Here is a 22,493-nt window from a genome sequence, read left to right on the forward strand (position 1 = left end):
TAATTTGTTACCATTGCAACAAACATTACAATCTCAAATCATACAATTTTCTCAGAATCTTTCTGGACTCCTGATTCCATTCTCTACCCAGCTATCAGATCATTCTCCCTAAAATACTAGTTTCACCACATCAGACCACTTCATAACTGCCAATGCCCTGACTCTGTAACTGCGGGACCATTTCTAAATGCATTAGCTTGACATTTACGGCCCTTTACTGGCATGATCTGACCTCGAGGGGCCAGGCAACTATCATTTTGTTAATATTGTCCTCTCCAGCTGGTGTAACCCAGGAAATACCAACACAGATTAGTTAAGCTTTCTTGTCTCTGGATTTTCACTCAAGCACACTCCCTGCAACTCACATTCTTGTTTCCCAGTTTTTTGTTTTAGGTCAAATATCAGGTTCTCTACAAAACCAGTTAGCCCATAATGACTGCCTTCTTCTTCTTACTACACTCATATAGTTGGTATTACATACTTCCCTGTATTGTTACATCTCTGTATGTGGGAGTCCTGATTCTAGCCAGATCACACACCCCTTAAGGGCATGGACGATATCAAATATTTTTAGAACCCCATAACCTGTGCTCAATGAACTCCTGCTGACAGAGCTGCCTGATCAGCTCCTATACGAAGCAGAGTCTAAAAGAAAGAAAAAATGCCATGACGGCCTGCTGAGCAAAGCCACAGACCAAAAGGGATAAGGGCCATGACTGAAAACAGCATTTTAAGCTGAGGAAAGGTCAGAGCTAATAAAACCATGTGAAAAACAGATAAAAATTCAAATGCAACTAAACCAAAAGAGGAAGCCATGGCAAAAGCAAGGGCATTAATGAGCAAAAAGAGGTGTAATGGTGACCATTTCACAATGTATATAAATACTGAATCATTATATTGTACATCTGCGACTAATGTTAACTATTGATTATACCTTTAAAAAATGAGCAAGAAAGTGAAAAGCAAATGGTAAGTGGGATCAGTCTGGAGTCATTCCAAAGCAAAAGTGGGAAATTCAGAAACTTGATCAGATAATATAGGACACAGCTCTCAGCAGTGACTGCACACAAACATTGTTCACGTACCTCTGGAATTGCTAGCAAATTTGACCCTGTGCTGAGCCATAAAGTAAGTCTCAACAATTTAAAAAGATTTAAATTATTTAAGTACATTCTTTGACAATGTTGGAATCAAGCTAGAAATCTAAAAGGGGATAACTAGAAAATCCCCAACATTACTATTTTTTAAATAAGTAATTTTAAATAACCAGGGTCAAAAATATAATAACAATAAAAATTTTAAAATATTTTATATAAATACTGAAAATCAGACAAATTAAAACATGCTGGATACATGTTTAAATTTGTCTGATTTTCAGTAGAGAGAAAAAAACAGAAAAAAATTGACAGTACAAATTGGTTATTTTAAAAGCCTAATGCTGAAATTGATTTGGCTCAGTAGATACAGCATCAGCCTGCGGACTGAAAGGTCCCAGGTTCAATTCAGGTCAAGGGCATGTACCTTGGTTGTGGGCACATCTCTATTAGGGAGTGTGCAGGAGGCAGCTGATCGATGTTCCCTCTCATCGGTTTTTCTAACTCTCTATCCCTCTCTCTTTCTCTTTGTAAAAACCCAATAAATTATAATAATCAAGATGTTCACACAAGATCTAAGCACTCTTCTGTACGTATGTCATATGCCAATAAAAGACTCATTTAAAAAACAAATGTGCATGCATGCGTGTGGTTTGTGTGTGTCTGTGTGTGTGTTTCTCTGTGTGTGTGTGTGTGTGTGTCTGTGTGTGTGTGTGTGTGTGTGTGTGTGTGTGTGTAGTCATTCGCTCTATGGCAAACAGTTGAATATTCAGGTAAAGAAAAAAAACTTCCAAAAATTGGGATATTTCTGTCAGCTTGAGTTTAAGAGAACAGAGTCCAAGAAAAAAATAAACAGAGGAAAGTGAGAGGCCTGGGTCTGTGTATGAAGAGAAGAGAAATCCATCAAGAGCCTAAGGATTGAGGCTTTGTAAAGTTTTGTTTTGGAAGGGAAGTGGGGGTACAATTTAAAGGTATGCACCACTATTTAATGTAAGAAATTAGAAATGTAAATAATCTCTAGTCCAAAATGGCTTTTAAATCCTTTAATAATGGGAAATCTGATATCATGTAGACAGTTATACACAAAGAATAATTTCACATTATAAATTGAGGAAAACACATCAACTCAGTTTGGTTTTAATAGCCTCCATTTATAAGTGGTGTCTTCTTCAGGCTGTTATCTTGGCAGCACAGTGCACCAATTCAGAGGCCATTTGACCACATTTTGTTGTTGTTGTTGTTGCTGGTGTTGTTGTTGCTTTGAAATTACAAGATTAATTTTACAGTTTTTCCCACATACAGCCATATATCACACCTCAGCTCTAATACTGATTCCTTAGGTCAAGTAAGCTATCTTTACTCTAACCTATCACTTCTTGTTGAATTTGAATTAAAAGTCTCTGCTTACATGATCTATATCTATTGTACTTTGCCTCAAGTCTGTGGCAGGCAGAGATCCTATTAATCTCTATGCCACTGGGAGGTGTTTGATTAGAAAATCTGATTTAATCAAGCTAACACTGATTAAGAAATATCATCATAAATAACTGCAATGACTAAATTCAAATAAAAGCACAGCAAAAAAACAACAACAACCATACACTGTTTGGACAAATTCAGACATTCTTTCATCAAATTTTACAGAGTGCTAATGGCATGTTAGAAAGGGAGTCTATGGAGGTAAGTACGGTAATAATGAGGAGGAATCCTGGCTCTAAAACTGCTCATGAACCAGTGGAGAATTGCATGAGAACAACACACAGGATTATGAAGTCTGGGGCTGCTATGAAGGTAGACAGTGTTGGGACAGTTTATAGAGCAGATGATGCCACTGTGAATGCCAAAGAGAACAAAGTTGATGGAGACTGAGATGATATTCAGGGCACATGCAAAGGGACATTGAAAAGGCTCATGCAATTAAGAAACTTGGAAAAGTTCTGTATGCCAAATGTGCATGAAGGAGGCCAGTGGAAGATAAGATTGGATAGAAAGGTCATGGAAATGAAAAATCCCTGAATGAATTTCATTGGGAGAGTATTTTATTTTTAAAGCCCTGTTCTGGCAGAGCTGTGAAGGATAGATGGAGAGATTCAGGGACTTATCTACAAGGCTGTAGTAGTCTAGTTGGAAAACAACAACAACAACAACAACAAAACAAAACAAAAACAAAAACAAAAACAAAAACAAAAACAAAAAAAACAAAAAAAAACAGGGCTTAAACCAGGAAAAGGAGAAGGGAGGGCAATATTCAAGAGACTCTGAGAAGGTAAAATCAATGCAAATTAGCTCTGATTGATGTGAAAAATGAGGAACAAGAAAAATCTAGGCTGACTCCAAATTTATTAATAGTAGGATTAAAAGGATAGAAGAGATTAAAGCAACCCAACTGCCCATCAATAGAAGGGTAGATACAAAAGTTGTGGTACATATATTCAATGGAATACTATTCATCTATAAAAAAGAATGAAATCTTACCATTTGCAACAACATAAATAGACCTAAAGAGTATTATGCAAAGTGAAATAGGCCAGACAGACAAAAACAAATACCAATACCATATAATTTCACTTATATGTGGACTTGAAAGAGCAAAATAAATGAACAAACACAGTAGATATAGACTCATAGATACAGAGAACAGACTGATGGTTGCCAGAAGGAAGGGGATTGGGAGACTAGATGGAAAAGGTGAAGGGATTAAGAAGTACAAGTTAGTTGTCATAAAATAGTCATGGAGCTCTGAGCTGGTGTTGCTCAGCAGTTAGAGCATTGGCTTGTGACACAAGAGTCTCGGGTTCAATTCAAAAGCACATAGGTGCGTTGTAGGTTCAATCCCCGGCCCCAGTTGGGGCACATGCAGGAGGCAACCAATTGGTGTGTCTCTCTCACATAGTTGTTTCTCTCTCTCTCTCCTGTGCCCTCCTTCCCTTTCACTCTCTCTGCAAGTCAATGGGAAAAATGTCTTCTAGTGAGAATTAACCAAATACATATATATATACTTTTTTTCATGGGAATATAGTCAATAATATTATAATAACTGTGTATGGTACCAAGTGGGTACTAAAAATATTAGTGAGAATGCTTTGTAAAATATATGATTGTCTAACCACTATTATGTACAGCAAAACTAATACAAATAATGTTGAATGTAAACTGCAATTGAAAAATAATTTTTTTAAAAGGGTGAAAGGAGTGACAATGGAGAGGATTAAATACGAATGAGATTGGGTCTACTCATGTCCCATTTTATCACTGTAAACTGACAGAAACTATGCACTTTTCCTCTGAGCCCCATCCACCAACACAGTGCCAGGCTTGATGGTACACAGAGGCAGGGAGGATGTGAAGAAAACTAAGTGTATGGAGATAAGTCAAGGCTTGGAGAATTTTTACTTATTTTTTTTACCGTATAAATGCAGGATGTCTGTGAGAAATCAAGGTAGAAATTTCAAGTAGATAGAAATATGGGCTTGCCCAACTGGGGTAGCTCAGTGGTTGAGCTTTGACCTATGAACCAAGAGGTCACCTTTGGATTCCTGGTCCTGCCCAGGTTTTAGGCTCAGTCCTCTGTGAGGAGTATGCAGGAGGCAGCTGATACATAATTCTCTTTCATCATTATTTCTATCACTCTCCTTCTCCCTTCCTCTCTGAAATCCAAAAATCTTTTTAAAAAAGAAATATGGGCCTTAATCTAAGAAAAGTGTTTGAGCCTGGATACAAATTCTAGCGTCATGTCTATAAGGAGGCTGATGGGAATGTAAGGGCCTTCCAGTGAGTGTTGCATAATTAAAAAATGAAAGTCTATTACCAATTTTAAGGCAAAGTCACACTTCTTTGTTGTTTTCATTGGCAATGGCTTTTGGTGTCAACAGTGATGTTCATTGTTACTATTATAATTATTAAGAAGAGTACAATGGGAAGTTTTGAGCTAATCTGAGAAAGTATTAAATAACATAAGATTAAACCACTCAGGAAAAGCTTTCTCACTACCACATACACAGAAAAATTACAGCAATTCTCCATTGTCCAATAAACACGTTTCTGAACAATCTCTCCCCTTCTCTGCTCTAATTTGGAGGATTAACTAAAATTTAACCACTCTTGGTTTAATATGCATTAGGGAATTAAATGTTGAAATAGTCCTGGTTTTCCTGTGTTCCCTCTCCCCATCACCAAATTCTATACCCAGAAATTCCTCTCACAAACAAACCTCCATTCACAATTTCAGCAGTCAAATTTAACTTCTCTCCTCTCTGTCCAAGCCTTTACATATACTGGATTCTGCTACTTGCCACATTCTATCTTAACCTAGAGGCACTTTTGAGTCTCTAATTCAGTTTTTATCTTCATGAGAGGAAACCCATGTTTAACCCATTTTTATGTCTGTCCTCCAAGGAGAACACTCCCCATGCTGAAGATAACACGCTATGGGGCAGGATGGAGTGAGAGATTAACTTGGAAGCTAGCTAGAGTAAAAAAATGAATGTTTCTGGTTATTTTGAAAAATTTTATTAGAAGGAATGCCTTTGTCTTCCCAGCTGACCTTTTACTTCTCTATCTCTTTCTACTCCTTTCTAACCCTACTAACCTTCTATAACCTTTTAATTGTTCTTCAAAGACTTTTTCACTTTGGGGCTTCAGTGAAGAATAGCAATTGAGTTTTGGAAGGGAGAGGGAGGTGCACAGAATGAAGGCAACTACCTAGGGAACCAAGAATTAATAATATAATAATTCAGATACTCAAGGTCCATCTTTCTGGCTTGGAGACCAGTCCAAAGTTATTTATAGCTCCTTTCATAGATACTGTTATTAACCAATAGCCTCTCTAGGCACTTTCTCCTTTATAGAAGTGTTTTCTCATTCATTTTCATAACGTCCCATTATTCTAAAAATGCTGAGTGATTGTGCTTCTAAAATGATAACCTCAGGATGAACCTGGGAATAAGGTCTAAAGAGAATTTGATTATCCTCCCAACAAATTAAAAAAAAATTAAACAGGAAACATGCCTCAAAAATGAAAAACTGCCTTATATCCAGCTGTCTATTAAATAAAATTTTTATTCTTTTGTCCCTTCTGTCAAAGACTTGCTCAGGAAAGAAAAACATCTAAGGGGCAGACTCATCCCTCTAAACATCACTGAGTACTGGACTAATTAAATCTGGTACTCTGTTTTAGTTAGCAGGTCTTACCAAACTGAAAATGTAAAATCTCAAATCTGCTATGATTGACTCTTGTCTCCCAGAACAAAGACAACCCATACCATTGTTATAAAATTAGACAAAATTATTGAGAATTTTGGTACCAATAAGGGATAAATATCAGTATTCTTTCATTTAATTAAGAAAATCAACCATTGTTCCCTTTTACTCCTAATATGTTCTTGGGCTAGTCTTATACAGAAACTATTTATTCTTTTAATTGGACTTTTTTTCTGATATTACAGTCATTCATTTTCAGACTGCAAAACATTCACCTCATACAAAAGCAATTTTAGAATTCTGAGCCATCATTTTCTTCATATCCCTCATTTGGTACAGTTTAAATCAATTTTCTTGCTTTTGTTCTTTAATGTTTCATTTCTCTACAGAATGATTCACCTCTGCTTTTGATCTGACTTGTCAATGTGGTTTTTTTTTACTTTTATTGATGCTATGCACACAAGCTTTACAACACTTCATTAGGTCAAATGCATGGAAGATCACTGCATTTTATATGACTTGGGATTTAGTGCCTCGCATTTGGTTGTAGTTTTACATAAAACACACACACAAAATCTCTCCAACACATTTAGGCTATAAACAACTATAGTCTATGGTTTAAGCCACCATAATATTATAATGAGAAAAGCTCTCAATTGGGGTGGGGGGTACATTTAGATGTTACGATACCTTGGAAATACATAGCTGCCATTTATTAAATGCCTTCTGGCTTGCTGCAGGCTGCAAGATAATAACCCTCTCTTAGTCTTCAGATCTATGAAATGAAAATTGTGATTTCCACTTGCAAGTACACTTTCCACTGATAAATAATACCTACCCCTCTGTGTTTGTTTGTTCATAAAACAAGCGAGTTAATTCCAGGTCTGAGTACTATACAAGTGTTTTTCATTTCTACATCTTGGTGTCCTCTTCTTGTTCCTGCTCCTGTCAGGGTTGCCCTTTCTCTTCTAAGGTTATGCACCTACCTCAGGCATCTTACACCTCACCTTGGCATCAACTCTCACTTACTGACTAAAGATCCCTGGTCTACATCTGCAAGTGGAGTCTTTCCACTTTCCGCTGACCCATGTGTACCTCCATGGATGCCATGAGGTCCCTTTGACTCAAGTTGTACAGTTTTTCTCTCTTCATGTACACATTCTCTAAGTTAGTGACACTAATCATCTCCCTTGTTACACAAGTCAAAATGCTTACTGCCTTCTTGGTTCCCACTCATTGCTTCACACAATTCCATAGGATCTCAGGTTGTATTCATTTTGTTTCTACATATTTCTCCAATCTGTCTCATCTTCTATATCCCACTGTCTAAGATTGTCAAGTCCATCAGTGTCCCTCTCCTTATTAACAGCAGGCTTTCCAGACTTCTGTTCTTCTGGGAAATCCCCCTTTATTGCTCCATCCTTATCCTCTCCACCCAGTCCAGAGGTCAGCTGCCGCTATGGTAGACAGTTCCCATATACTTCCAGGCCTTCCTGCCTCAAGTGCCTGAGTCCCTCTCTGCCTCAGGACTTCCTCTGGTCACAGAAACATGTTCCACTTTGGTGTGGAACAGGCCACAGTATAGGAAATTAACATGCCAAGAACAATTTTTAACCAATGAAGCACAGGAATTGGTGAACAGATAGCCCATGTCCCCACTGCTGCATGGGACAATTCTGAAGTGCGTTTCATACAGGTACAGGGTTCCAGCGGGATTGAGCCCCAGTTGCCCACAAGTTACCCTATTTCACAATACTGTTCTTATAGTTACTCTCCCTTCTATGTCGTACCTGCCCATGCTTTCTGGGATCTACTTGAACTACATGCACCCAACTCCTTTTCTCAGACCCTTACCTATTAAGCAAAGCCTCGAGGAAACATTAGAATGAACAGGAATGAGATTATCATTGGATTTCTTAATAGAAACAAAGAATGTAAAAAAGCACTGAAATAATACATTCAAATTCTGAGTGAAAAGTATTTTTTTGACCAAGAATTCTATTGTATGTCAACCCAACTAAAAATTAAGTGTGAGAGTATGATGAAGATACTTTCATACATGCTGAATATGATATTGTGATATAATATGAAATATATTTTGATCTGTCCATGGTTCCTGGCACACAGTTCCTAAATCCTTTCTAATTTCCTAAGTGATAAAGAGAAATGAGAGCACCTTGTTATAATATTTGGTCTTTTGTCCTCAAATAGCTCAATAACTCAAATAACTCCAGTTCCTGAAACAGCTCCAAAGCTAAGGTGACAGGAATGTCTTATTATTCATTATAAGCCCTTTCAACCACATCTGCGTTTATGCTAATGAGGTGACTTTCAGAAAGCTCCTAAGGATGGGGCTGGTTGCCAAGGGAGCCAACCATGTGATTAGAGGATTAAAATTGTCCCTTCCACCACCTAGCTCTACCTCTGGGGAGGGCAGAGGGGCTGGAGGTTGAGTTAATCCCTAATGATCAATGCTTTAATCAATCATAATTACATACTAATAACATAAAAATATGCAGAGAGGTTGGAGCTTCCAGGTCGGTGAACACGTGGTGGTGCTAGAAGGGCTGGAAGCTCCATATCACGACCCATACCTTGCCTCTGCATCTCTTCCATCTGTCTGCTCCTGAGCTGTATCCTTATAATAAACCAATAATCTGGCAGGTAAAGTTTTCCTGAGTTCTATAAGCTGCTCTAGCAAATTGTCAAACACCAAGAGAGGGTCAGGGGAACATGATTTACAGCTGGTCAGTCAGAAGCACAGGAAACAACTTTGACTTGAGACTGACATCAGAAGTGGAAGGGAAGGGGGGAGTCTTGTGAGACTGAGCCCTAAACCTCTGGGGTCTTCGCTAAACCCAGGCAGAGAGTGCCTGAATTTAATTAAATTGAAGGACACCCAGTTGTTTTCTGCAAAAATTGCAGCATTGCTTGCCATGAAAAAACAACCCACACATCTGGTGTCAGCAGTGTTCTGGTGAGTTTTGAGTGTAGGGTGGTAAGGAGAGAAACAGGGACAGAGAGATTTTCCTTTCATGGAGTCTCAGAACCTAATGACCATCCGTCTACCCTTTCTCAGGAAACTATGGGAAGGGAAGCTGTGTTCTGCCAAAACGGAGTCAACTGAGAAACAGGAAGGCATAAGACCCTGAGTACTGAGATCCACACAGAAGATAAGCACAGGAATTCCTGAGTAATGGTAAAGGGCAATCTACAGGCCTGGAAAGCAGCCTTTGCAGACTAAAAGCCAACAGATGAGGGCTCCACAAGGCAGCGTTTCAAGAAAAGAAGGAAGGAAGGAAGGAAGGAAGGAAGGGAGGGAGGGAGGGAGGGAGGGAGGGAGGGAGGGACGGAGGGAGGGAGGGAGGAAGGAAACTGGTAGGCTGCCCGGTGAGTTTTGCTCATGTATTTTGTAAAGTGTCAACCTCAATACTCCCTTTTCCAGCCTCTGCACCTCAAGATGGCCTTTAGAAAGAAGATCCACTGTTTGTTTGTTGTTGTTGTTTTTAAAGCGAGCTTGATTTGGCCATTCACCAAGAGTAAGACAACTCTTTCTAAAATCCTGTCCTAGAAACTCAGAATTTAAAATCTCTGCTACTGGCTGAGTAGTCTCTCTGTATAAATGCAACTTAGAGGAACACAAAGTGCTGAGTAAGATGGTATAAGAGTGCAGGCTAAATGCATGCCTGTGGTGTGGTGCTGTGTGGTGTGAATGTGTGTTACTAAAGGGATAGAGGACACATACTCAATAGACAGGATACCACACCTAAGGCAGGGGTCAGAGAGAAAGAGTGGTCCTCACCTTGACCCTGGATCCACCATCTTATTCTTAAGGGTATTATACATTCTTTCCCACTGCCATGAAATCTTATGAAAATTATTTATAACCAGTGAGGAAACCAAACCTGGGCAGGCAGGGCACAAAACAAACAGTAGCCATGCCTCTTGCTATAATTGCTTGATGAGGGCTTTGTAGAGCATGCTCTTAAACATTTTCACCCCTAATGAACGTGAATATTGGCCCCTACATGCACACGCACCTGTGAATTCTGATACTGTTTGTTGGTCAAGGGGACAGTAGACTAGAGCTCTGAGAGCACAGGACCCAGAGTTTCCCTGCCTGGATATGAGTTCACGTTGACCCAGACAACAGCCTCTACAGCCTGGAGCAGCAGGTCTGAGCTTCTTCCACTACTGGGTGCATGCCTGATCACATGAAACTTTGGAACTCCTCAGTGCTTTAGCTCCTTTATCAGTGAAATGGGGATGGTGATAGCAATAGTGACTCATGTCTCTTAGGGCTGATATGAAGATTAGTGAAATTGTATACCTAAAGTGCTCAGTCAAATCCCTAGCACACAGTAAACACTCAGAAACTGTGAGCTGTTTATGTTAGCTATTGATCTAGTCAGAACCACACAAAAAGAAGGTGTATCATTTAATTTTCATCAGAAATTCCCCAAGCCTTACAATCTTCAAGGAAGCAGTAATGTATGGGAACACTGCCAATGTGCTTGCCCCATGCTTCTTAAATTGTCCTCTAGAGCACAATAATCCCACCACAGGCTCCTCAGTTACAGGGATCCAGAGTTTATATGAAAGGCTCTGAGAAACCCATTAGCAGAGAAAATGGCTTAACTGTATAATCCAACATTTCCCAAATTTACGTTTGAGCATGGAACTCTTATTACAAGAAAGATCTATCAGAAGCCCATAAAACTACTGTTCCATGGAACCCACTTTGGGAAATGACAATAAGTTTCCTGGGTAAGAGCCTCCACCTTACGCTCACTCAGAAGCACAATGCAATCCCAGAGGCCATGGAGCAGTGCAGGGCCTGGGCTGCCAACCTACGCTTAGGGGTCAGCCTCCAGGATTTGGGCGAAGGCTTCCTCTTTGTTAGTATGCCACAGCACCCTCCAGCAAAAATAACTACCGCTTTGTGTTGGCACCCTTACTATTAAGCAAAACAAAGCCTGGGAGAAAGCCAGCTACCATCAGTCCAAAGGTGACAGACACACGCGCTGTACCTATGCAGCAGCAGGAGGCCTGTCAGACCTGCTGACTTCCCAATGAAAAGTGGTTTTTATTATGGCATTTTATAGGGAATGAAACCTTGCCTGATTTCACAGAAACAATTTGGTTATTATCATCCAATTGCATAGAATAAGAATAAATGGATAGCTTTAAACCTGCAAGGCTCAAAAGCGCTTTATAGATATTTTATCTTTATTCCAATTGTGATATAATACTGCATGCTGATTTGCAATAAAGGTTATGTCTTATTTCAAAAACAACTAGGGTAACTGAGAAGGATAAAAATAGAGTTCATATATAAAATAGGTCACAGCCTACAAAGAAGGCCCAGGGTGCTACAAGGGTGGGGACATATCCCTCTCCTGTGTCTAGTACCAAGTAGTATTCAGTCATTGTTCCAGACACCACGCTAAACACAGTTAAGCAGAATGGCCTTATCATCTGGCTCTATGCTGGTACTCCATATATGAACAAAATTGATACAGAGGCCTAGGAGATGACTTACTACCAACAAAGGAAAACATATCAATGCTTACAACACAAACGCATGTTTGCATTTATGAGTAGTGAATGGAGTTTGGTCATTGAAATGGAAAAAGAAATTGCTTTTAATTTAATTGGGAAAATTTCTTGATAAGAATAAAATTATGGCTGAAGCCGGTTTGGCTCAGTGGTAGAGCGTCGGTCTTCGGACTGAAAGGTTCCAGGTTCAATTCCGGTCAAGGGCATGTACATTGGTTGCGGGCACATCCCCCGTAGGGGGCGTGCAAGAGGCAGCTGTTCAATGTTGCTCTCTCATCGACGTTTCTAGCTCTCTATCGCTCTCCCTTCCTCTCTGTAAAAAAATCTTTTTTAAAAAGAATAAAATTATGACTACTGGAAGAAAATATGTAAGTGCTTAGCATTTAGTACAAAAGAGAGAAAATGGGGTCACCTTGGTGATCATTGGTCCATGGTGAGCAGGTGGTAAATGTTCATGGAAGAAACAAGTGCTATTCTAGGAGAGGAGTTCATAAGTCTAAGGATTCATGACACATGAGAAGGAAATTCAGATACAGAGAGGAGTTTGGGCTATAAGAATTTAAGTCCTAGGATATTCAACCAACTGTAAAAATATATACCTGACCAGGTAGCTCAGTTTGTTAAGAGTGTTGTTCTGATATGTGAAGGTTGTGGGTTTGATCTCTGGTCAGGGCACATACAAGAAGCAACCAATAAATTCTGAAGACTTAGCCTCATTCCTTACCTGGTCTGTGTGAGAGCAGAGAAGACCCTGTATTGTACCATATTGCTGAAGAGGAAATCTCCTTGGTAGTAATAACTCACTCCCATCACTTACAAAACAGAAACAGCTCAACTCAATCATCCCCACTTACAAAGGGAATATGAAATACTGAAAAATGGAAGAGGAGAAAAATGGGAACTTCTCACAATGTCTCAGATAAGCTTCAGTGTTGACTATGATACATCAACACTTAGCACTGAAGGAAGACAGTCAGAGCACACACACATCGAGGCCTCCTCACTCCCCCTGTACTCTCAGGCATTGGTGCCCTACAAATAGCACATATACTAGTATATGTCCTCCTCTTAGTCAGCTATCTGTCAGAGGAGAAACTTCCAGAAATCAGTAGCCATTGATATGCCCTCAGAAAACTAGCATCTCTTTTTCCTCCATTTGTAAAACTAGGGAAATACTCTTTAATTTCAAGAATTTATAGATGCAAATAACAAAGTATCAGATTAAAACCCACAATTGAGGTGTTCTAAAACACTGGCATCAGAATTGTACCATTGCTCAGTGCTTAAAATTTATAGCCCTTCAATTGTCACCACAAATGTAGGTATAATGGACCTGCAAACACATGTGCAGGCATGCGGTGCACAAACACCTCCCACCTATGGCTAAGTGCTACTCTGAGCAGGATTCTCTGCTGGGAACTTATCTGTGTCTCCCATGTGAATGAACTGCGGAGCCTCTGATACTCCAATGGATCAGGCCCCCATCCTGGTTTTATTTCACCACAGGACTGGCAGAAGAAAGAGGAAGAGGAATAAATCACATGCTACTTCTTCCTCCCTCCACCCTGTGACCACCAGGATCATCATCTCACAGACATTCCTAACTTCAGACCTCTCCCTAACCAAGCCTCAGTCTGGGCCTTACCTCAGATCCCATGATGAAATGCCCAGCCACAGTAATCAACTCTAGCTTCCTCCTGAAAAGTAGGTGAATCACATTTCAGTCTTTGCTTTGTCCAACGTACACTTCTGGGGGGGAAAAAAATTCTCTGTACTAAGCTACAGAAACTTCAGAGATAACTTTGGAGGCAGAATCAAGGAAATGCTATGAAATTTGTCTGGGTCCTTGATAGGCCAAGAAGGAAAGAGACTTGCTTAGAAGTAATGGGTTGCAAACCAAAGCCTAAAACTAGAGGGCAAAAATAAAGATGAGAAAATCCCAACATTATCCTCTTGCAGAAGGTGAACTAATAAAAGAACCTAGGCCCAGACCTCAGTGTCCCCACCCCTGTAATTCTAGGTCTGACCCCTCAACCTTCACATTCCTCCTCAAATTCAAGCCCGCATAGATCCTTCACCTTGTGGCCTGATCTACACCAGTAATTTGATGGAAGGCAGTTCTGCATCATTTGGCAGCAAGGTCACATGAGGTCCTGGCATTCTGAAATGGAACTTGTAGATGACTCTCCCACTTGAAGCAACATCGCACACTGCAGGTGCCTTACATGGCATTATGAGTACAGTGCAAGAATTAAGATGCATTGTGGGTTATACAGAGCTTCATGGGCTATATGGAAATGTCATATGAGTACAAAAATATCTGAAGGGAGGGGAATGGAGGTGACTGGGTAAAGAAGGTGAAGGGATTAAGCTAAAGAACATATATGCATATCCCAGGGACAGAGACAATAGTTTGGTTAAGGCCAAGGGAGAGGAAGGCAGATTGGGTAGAGGTGGGCTACAGGGGGAGAGGAGGAAGGAGGATACCTGTGATAATGTTAACATTAAAATTTTTTAATAAAACAATTAAATACATTTCTGGAATAAAACTTCCCAAAGGTTTGGAAAGACCTACTATGTGTAATTCAACAGCTAGCAACCTTTTCCTTTTGAAAACAAAAGTATCTTACTACCTCAGCCATAGGCTACATTTAAAAAAATAGCCCCCAAAGGAAGTTTACTAAAGAGGCCTCAACCCTATATCAGTGGTTTTAAAAAGGTGCTTTTCTCACAGTTACTTCTCCGTCTAGTGTACAACCTGGATAAGGCAAGAGGGAAGAATATGAAAAGATTCTTTTCTAAAAAGTGTTAGTATCATACGCCTCTCAAACTGAGATAAACATCTTAATGATATTCAACCAGCCTCCAATTTTGAACCTCCCAGCAGTAACGTGAACAGCAAAGCATACACTCCTATTCCAATTTTTATCAATAGGTTGGAATACCATAATAAAACCTTAAGAAATTACTAAAACTCCTCACTGTATTATAATTTTGTTGTACAATTTGTGATTCCAACAAAGGCCACTGAGGTATGGAAAAATGCTTAGCTTACAACTTTTTAACATACTAGCACTAAATTTGACCCATGTCCCACAATAGACATTGTCATTGTGATGGGCAGTTACAATCAACAAAGGAATAGAAAATCTGTATTTCTCTGTCCTAGGGTGACTTAGTGGCAACAGACACCAATGAATTATAAATCTTAGGTTAGCCTGTTAAGCAAAGCCAGGCAGTGCTTCTATGCCTTCTCTTATACATATTTCTCCAGTGCATAATCCCCCTCAGAGGGTGAGACTTAGGGAAAGCACACTTGCAAAATGTGCTGCCTGTTTTATCTTCATAATCCCTTGTGACTGGGAACCATGCAACTGCCTGAGCTGGTTCATCAGTCGAACCAAAAATGCTCAAGTTTCAGTGCCCGTGATCTGACTCTGAGGATGGATTGCAGCAATGCTTCATGCTTGGGGCGACACAGCAAGCCGTGTGCAGGTTGTAGCTATTAGAAAATTCAAGAGCATGACTGCTCAAGGGCAGTCACCCAGCAAGGTCATAATATTCCGACATCCTTTCCAGGCACGGCACCTGCTCCCTATCATTCATCAGGAATCTAAACAACACAAGTTCCTTGGGAACTGTCAGAGAACGAGGCTGGGAATGAGCCAGGCACTGCATCAAGAAGAGTACCAGAGTGTGTGTGTGTGTGTGTGTGTGTGTGTGTGTGTGTGTGCACAGAAGCAACCCACACATGCAGAGAATCAACCTTCAAAAGAAAAGAAGTCTTGGTTTTGTTTACATTTCAATATTCTTATTTTTAAAAGTATTTATAATTATCAATATCAAATAAGCTATAGCAGTACAAACCAGGCTATTTTCTTTGCAGTTTTGCCAATATTTCTATGGACCCTGAAATCACCATGCTTCCTGTGTTCTAAGCATACTAAAAACACTAATTTTTTCATGTAGAAAATATGACTATTTCAAAACAATTACCATCACTACTTCACTCACAGTGGAGAGTATAGCTAGTTAACAGCTTCTAAAACATATCCCAAGGCACGGCAACTCAAGTACAAAGTGTAACAAAAACACACGCTGGCCAGTTAAGCTGGTATTTAAATGCAGCACTAAAAATGCATTTCACACCCAACTTCATCAATCACCAACCAATCTTACTTTGCATCTTGGCTACCAAAGGAAAATGGGATTTGTCTCCCTGAAGAAATATGTCACTGCTTTGCTTGAATTATTAAGCTCTACTATTAAAGACAGAAACAGGGAGAGAGAGAAAAAAGAAAGAAAAAGCAATAAAATTAGACCAGGTTGCCATCTACAGACTGATATCAGCACTGCTCATTCTTAGATATGGGAATATCAGTAAGCAGAAGTAAAGAAAAGAGCAACATTTATGACTACAATCTTAATTATAAAAAATAAGGAAGTCTACAAAAACCTTAAAAAGCCAACAACAACAACAACAACAACAACAAGCCTGTTTTTTCTAATTAACTTGAGAACAGTATATAGGTAAAGAGTACTTGGTCAAAAATTGGCACAATATGTATGAAATAATCATAGCTATTCATCCTAACTCTAAAATTTAACATTTTGAAATAAAACCAACAAGTATTTAACTTCAAACTAAAAATACTTTCAGCCGAAACCGGTTTGGCTCAGTGGTAGAGCGTCGGTCTGCGGACTGAAAGGTCCCAGGTTCGATTCCGGTCAGGGGCATGTACATTGGTTGCGGGTACATCCCCGGTAGGGGGTGTGCAGAAGGCAGCTGGTCGGTGTGTCTCTCTCACCGATGTTTCTAGTTCTCTATCTCTCTCCTTTCCTCTCTGTAAAAAATCAATTAAAAATATTTTTTTAAAAATACTTTCAACAGAACAAACTGTTTCCTCTCTAAAATCAAATGTTTGCATTTTAATTTAATATTTATATACAATGAGAAATGATCACCACAATAACTCTAGTTAACATCTGTCCCCTACATAATTATAAAATTTTTCTTATAATCAGAACTTTTAAGATTTACTCTCTCAGAAACTTCCAAATACAGAATACAGTATTAAATTCTTATTTTTCTTACTCATTCTCTCTTGTCTCACCACATCCTTTCTCTTTGCTGCAAGTCATTACTGCTTTTACTTTTGTAAAGAAGAGCCTTTGGAAATATGAATATCTAAAAGCACACACTTGGTTCTAATTACTAAAATAGATGACCTTAAAACAAAAAGCAACTGCAATAATAAATATGAAGGATGAATTAAGGAATATGAAAAGAGAAAGAGATAATTTTAATATTATAACCAGGAAAATTTCTACAAACAAAAACATCTAGAGAAAGATTTGATAAGGAGAAATAGCTAAGTTTTCAAAAGTATAAATTTAAGCTAATATCCTTAACTCACTCACCAAACAATGATTTAATCTAATGAACAGCACAAGCCTTTTTACTTTTCTTTTCTTTTTTCCCTGGAATAAAATTTGGGAATTCAAGATTCATTTTCCAGATTATATGCTCTCTTTATTAAGATAAAAAGATACAAAATGCTTCACTTAAACTATATTATGTGCTTCTGTATCAGTGTATAAGCATCCATTTGATCTCTCCCTTTGAAGTTTCAATTTCAAAAATTGCTATAATTCAACAAAAACTTCCCTGCTCAATGCACAAACACATCTGAGAGATCCATGCATTGCAACATGTAAAGGTCGGCAAGTGGGACCAAACCTGGGAGGTGAGAAGGGAGAAAAGTTAAGGCGAGCCACACAGACACAGTCCTGAAGCAGAGAGCCCACAGTGGGTCGAGGGAAGGAATCGGGTTTTGGCTGGTACTCCCTTCAGCTCAGAGGAGTAAGGAGATCCAGTGAGCATTCTTATAGGAAGGGACAGTACAAGCTATGGCTGAGCTCAGTGACCTGGGCAGGGACAAAACACCGATGTGTAGCCTTGGGTGTCTGACAGTCGACATTCAAGATACAAAAACAAAGCCACAGAGCCTGGCTACCTCTTAACCTCCCAAAACATGCCTCCCTCCACCCTTGGCATCTGGTAGCAGAGCACATTATCTGAAATCCTAGAACTGGTACTACAGAATCACCTTTTCCCTAAGCAAAGGGTGGACTTTGTTAATAATCCCAGGTTCAAGTGGGATGGAGGGGGGGGATGCCATGGAGGTTTACTGGTCACCACTGTCAGGAGGGTAAAATAACAGAAGAGGCAGCTGGGTTCCCCAGCTCACCCTATCTCTATGTATTGTGGCTACACTGTCTGCGGCATCTGTGTCTGTGAGAGGCAGCAATGGGATTTCACAAACTTGAGCCACATCACCCACCATATTCCCCTGAAGGTTGGTCCTCTGAGACTGGAGTGACCAGATCACAGGAGAGGCACCCATATTCCAAGGGAGCACAGGCCACTTTCCACCATCCCAAGAGATTTGAAAAGCCAGAGACATGCAAGAGAACTAAGCAAACAAACAAAAACCTTATGATTCAGCACCACCTACTGGAAAACAATAGAAAGACTTGTAATTATCAATCTATTAGAGAAATGCCACTTATATAAAGATGCCTAGACAGAAAAAGAATCCATCAAGAACCATGAATAATCGAGGTAACAAGGCAGCTCAGAAGGAAAATGCTCCAGAAAACAAACTTAGAGACATGGAAATATAGAGACTTAAATGATAGATTACAACATTGAAGTTCTGGGGGGACGGGGGTTAGTGAGGTGGGGGGGGGGGGACTCAACAAGATGTAAGAAAACCTAGATAGACAATTTAATGAGTTCATTGGGGAAAAAATCAGCAAACAAAATAAGTGCTTTACTAAAAAGATTAAACATTAAGAAAAAACAAAAACAGAAATTCTGGAGATGAGGACGCAATAAAAGAGATCAAGAATGAGCTACAAAACATAAGAAATAGAGCTGACCAGAAGGAGGAAAGAATTAGTGATATCAAAGATAGGAATCTAAAAATTATGCAGAAGGAAGAAGAGAAAAACTTGAGTACAAAGAAAATGAAAGAACTCTTCAAGAACTATGACTCCATCATAAAAAGCAATCCAAATATATAAAAACCCAGGGTCAGTAATGTCCAAAACGACCAAAGGTTCTACCAAACACTGGAAGTCAGTCCTGCAGTCAGTGCTGGGTCACCACAGCAACCCAGCACTGACTGCCAAGGGAGCTGTGGATCAGGCCCAGAGAGAGGCCCAGAGAGAGAGGCAGAGTCTGATCCTCAGCCTCCATGGCAGCTGTTGATCAGCCGTTGCCTCTCTCTTTCTCTCCACGCTTCACCAGCAGTCATGCCTCTGTTTCTCTCTGGGCCTTCTTGGGGGCTGCTGATCAGTCCTGCCTCCCTGATCAGGCCCAGAGTTAGGCCAGAGACACTGACTGGCATATAAACTGACCAATCAGAACAAAAGCTGAGTGAACTGTGAGGAGCCAATGGCTGCCTAGGAGGAAGATCTTTTGACACTGACTGGTATAGAAATAGACCAATCAGAACCAAATTGATCTGCAGGGGATGACAGTAGAGGCTAAATTAGGCCAGCAGGGGAGGGCAGTGTAATCAGGCAGGCAGAGGCAATTAGGGGTGATCAGGAAGGCAGAGGCAGATGGGAACGAGATCAGGCTCGCAGGGGAGAGCAGTTAGGGGCAAGATCAGGCCAGTAGAAGAAGCCAGTTAGGGGCAATCAAGCAAGCAGGCAGAGCAGTTAGGGGTGATCAGGAAGGCAGGTAAAGTGAGCAGTTAGGAGCCAGCAGTCCCAGATTGTGAGAGGGATGTCCTCCAAGGGGTTGCTGATTTGAGAGGGTGCAGGCTGGGCTGAGGGAACCCCTCCCTCCATGCATGGAATTTCATGCACCAGGCCGCTAGTATAAAAATAATAGGCATAACAAAAGATGAAGAGAGGCAGAAGGGAATGGAGAACCTATTCAAACAGACAGTTGATAAAACCTTACCAAACATAAGGGAAGAGCTGGATTCTTGAATCCAAGAAACAATCAGAACACCTAATTATCTCAATCCAAAAAGGCCTTCTATAAGGTACACCGTATTAAAACTATCAAATATTAATAATAAAGAAAGAATACTCAAGGCAGCCAAGGAAAAGAAGAAAGTAACCTATAACGGAAAGCCCATTAGCTTATCAACAAATGTCTCAGCAAAACTCTACAAGCTCAAGAGAGTGGAACCAAACATTCAATCTACTAAAAGAGAGGAATTACCAGCCAAGAATAATATATCCAGTAGAATTCTCTAAAGATAAGGAAAGAGCCAGCATAGACTCTCCATTCCCTTCTACCTCTTCATCTTCTGGTATGCCTATTATTCTTATATTGCTCTTTCTGATGGAGACATAGTTCTTGGAGAGTTCTTTCATTTTCTGTATACTCAAGTTTCTCTCTTCGATATCACTAATTCTATCATTGATATCACTAATTCTTTCCTCCATCTGGTAAGCTCTATTTCCTGTACTTACTAATTCATTCTTAATTTCTTTTATTGAGTCCTTCATGTCCAGAATTTCTGTTTGGTTATTTTCAAAAGTTTTCATCTTTTAGGTCAAGTACTCATTTTGTTCATTGATTCTATCATTTCTTAGCACATTTAAAATATGACTTGCTTCAATATTCAATATGTTTTTGTTATTTTCATCTCCAAAGATACAATTTTTGTTGAAAACTACTTGTGGATTTTCACAAAATCAAAAGTACTGATAATTCAACATTTTAATGAAACTTACTTTCCTGTAAAAGAGGGAAATACTGGTACAGCATCTTGTGTCCCCAAATTTCTACAAATGAGATACCTGACAGATGATGCTTCCCTTTCTTCTGAGGGAAAACTACTACATCTAAAGATTAAAAAAATAAAAAAAAATAAAAAATATAAAAAAAAAAAAAAAGTATTGGAAGTAGGAGTTGGGATCTTCATGAACTAATAAGAGCCTCACAGAAAATAAGCAAGTAATATTTTATTAAAAAGTCTTTAATATAAAATAATTCATGAAAAATTTAAAATAGGTCCTGTTCCTTGGTGAGTTTTAAAGTATTTCAAAGATTTCTCTATTTTGTAACTTCCATCATTCATTTCTCAGTATTTATTAAGTGTCTCATATCTATGAGAAATGTGCAAGTTGTTGGAAGATTAAAAAAATAAATTAGTAAAACATAACCCAGCCCTAGCTGGTTTGGCTCAGTGGATAGAGAGTTGGCCTGCTGACTGAAGGTTCCCAGGTTTGATTCCAGCCAAGGAAGGCTACATACCCAGATTGCGGGCTTAATCCCCAGTAGGGGGCATGCAAGAGGCAGCTGATCAATGATTCTCTCTCATCATTGATGTTTCTATCTCTCTCTCCCTCTCCCTTCTTCTCTGAAATCAATAAAAAAAATGTATTTTTTTAAAAAAGACATATCCCATGGCCTTGGGAGTATCATAATCCAGTATATATTGATTAAACTAAAATACTTTTTTTTTCTTTTTTTCTTTTTTTCTTTTTATGTGCCTCAGGCATGAACCAGCTCTGGCCACCGACACAGGCATCAAGCTAGGATGAACTAAGGACTGTACGTTTGCTTTGCCCCTGACTGATATAAGACCAACACCACCAATCAGGTGTCTCCTTGCCCATTGCCAGGGGGTTGATTAAACTAAAATACTTTTAATGCTCAAGGTATGGGTAGCTTTTTTTTCTTTCATGTCTGCTCTACAATAAGCATTCAATAAACACTTATTGACTGAATTTCACCATGGCATCCCTGTTTCATGGACATTGAAAAAAGATTTCACAAACTTAAAGACAAGCAAAACTTTGAGGATAAATCTTAATATGAACCCACACTTTGCAGAGGGCTAATGGGGGCCAGAAATGTTTAGTGACTTGTCCAGGATCAACAGCAGAACTATAACAAGAATTTAGAACACTCAGCTTCCAGCTAATCTCCATCATTTCAACCTTTGAAGATCTAAACACCCTCTACTCTTTCTTCTCTATGTAATTAGCTCATTCATTTAGCCTGTTCATTTAACTTAGTCTCAACACATCTTCCTTTTAACTCTGTACTGATCTGTGCAGCATCCTCTAAACCCTCATAGATTTCATGCTGTCTCTTCATTTGTGAAGCCCACGTAAGCTGTAATTTCAATGTGAATCTTCATAAAGACTCAAATGAGCTGGAGCTCCCAGGCAAGAAAATAAAGCTCAGGCCACACATCTGAAACCTTATGGCATCCATCCTCTTAATAGGCACCCTAGTGTGTCCCCTGAGGTGTGTGTGGATGGGTCCCAGGAAGAAGAAGCAGTCACTCTGCTGGGCTGTGTCCCAGAAGCCCTCTGCCACAGCATCGCTTCACTGCCATGTGCTCACCCCACTGAGAACGCGCTTATAATGAAACCCATAAGAGCTTGTTGTCATGAAAACCTAATGGGAAAATCCACAATTCTGATAGCATATGTCCTTAGTTCATCACACTTCTATTCTGAAATTTTGTTCTAAGACAAAATTTTAAAAAATTATTTTTAGACAAGCTCTTGCCTGGTAATGTAAGATACACAACTAATTCTGGTAAATATTGTTTACTAGTAAAGTTTTGTGTGTTTATTTTCTGGGATATCAGCAAA

The 22,493-nt window shown here is 39.5% G+C and overlaps 1 protein-coding gene and 1 pseudogene across 1 annotated transcript in view; both read right to left on the reverse strand.

The window, feature by feature from the left end:
* The window catches only part of DCDC2 (doublecortin domain containing 2), a 172,332-nt gene that overhangs the window by 80,518 nt on the left and 69,321 nt on the right, over positions 1-22,493 (reverse strand). The window lies entirely within an intron of this gene.
* On the reverse strand, positions 21,370-21,514 carry LOC118725157 (annotated as a pseudogene).

Source organism: Pipistrellus kuhlii, unplaced genomic scaffold (genome assembly GCF_014108245.1).
Source record: "Pipistrellus kuhlii isolate mPipKuh1 unplaced genomic scaffold, mPipKuh1.p scaffold_m20_p_2, whole genome shotgun sequence".
NCBI lineage: Eukaryota > Metazoa > Chordata > Mammalia > Chiroptera > Vespertilionidae > Pipistrellus > Pipistrellus kuhlii.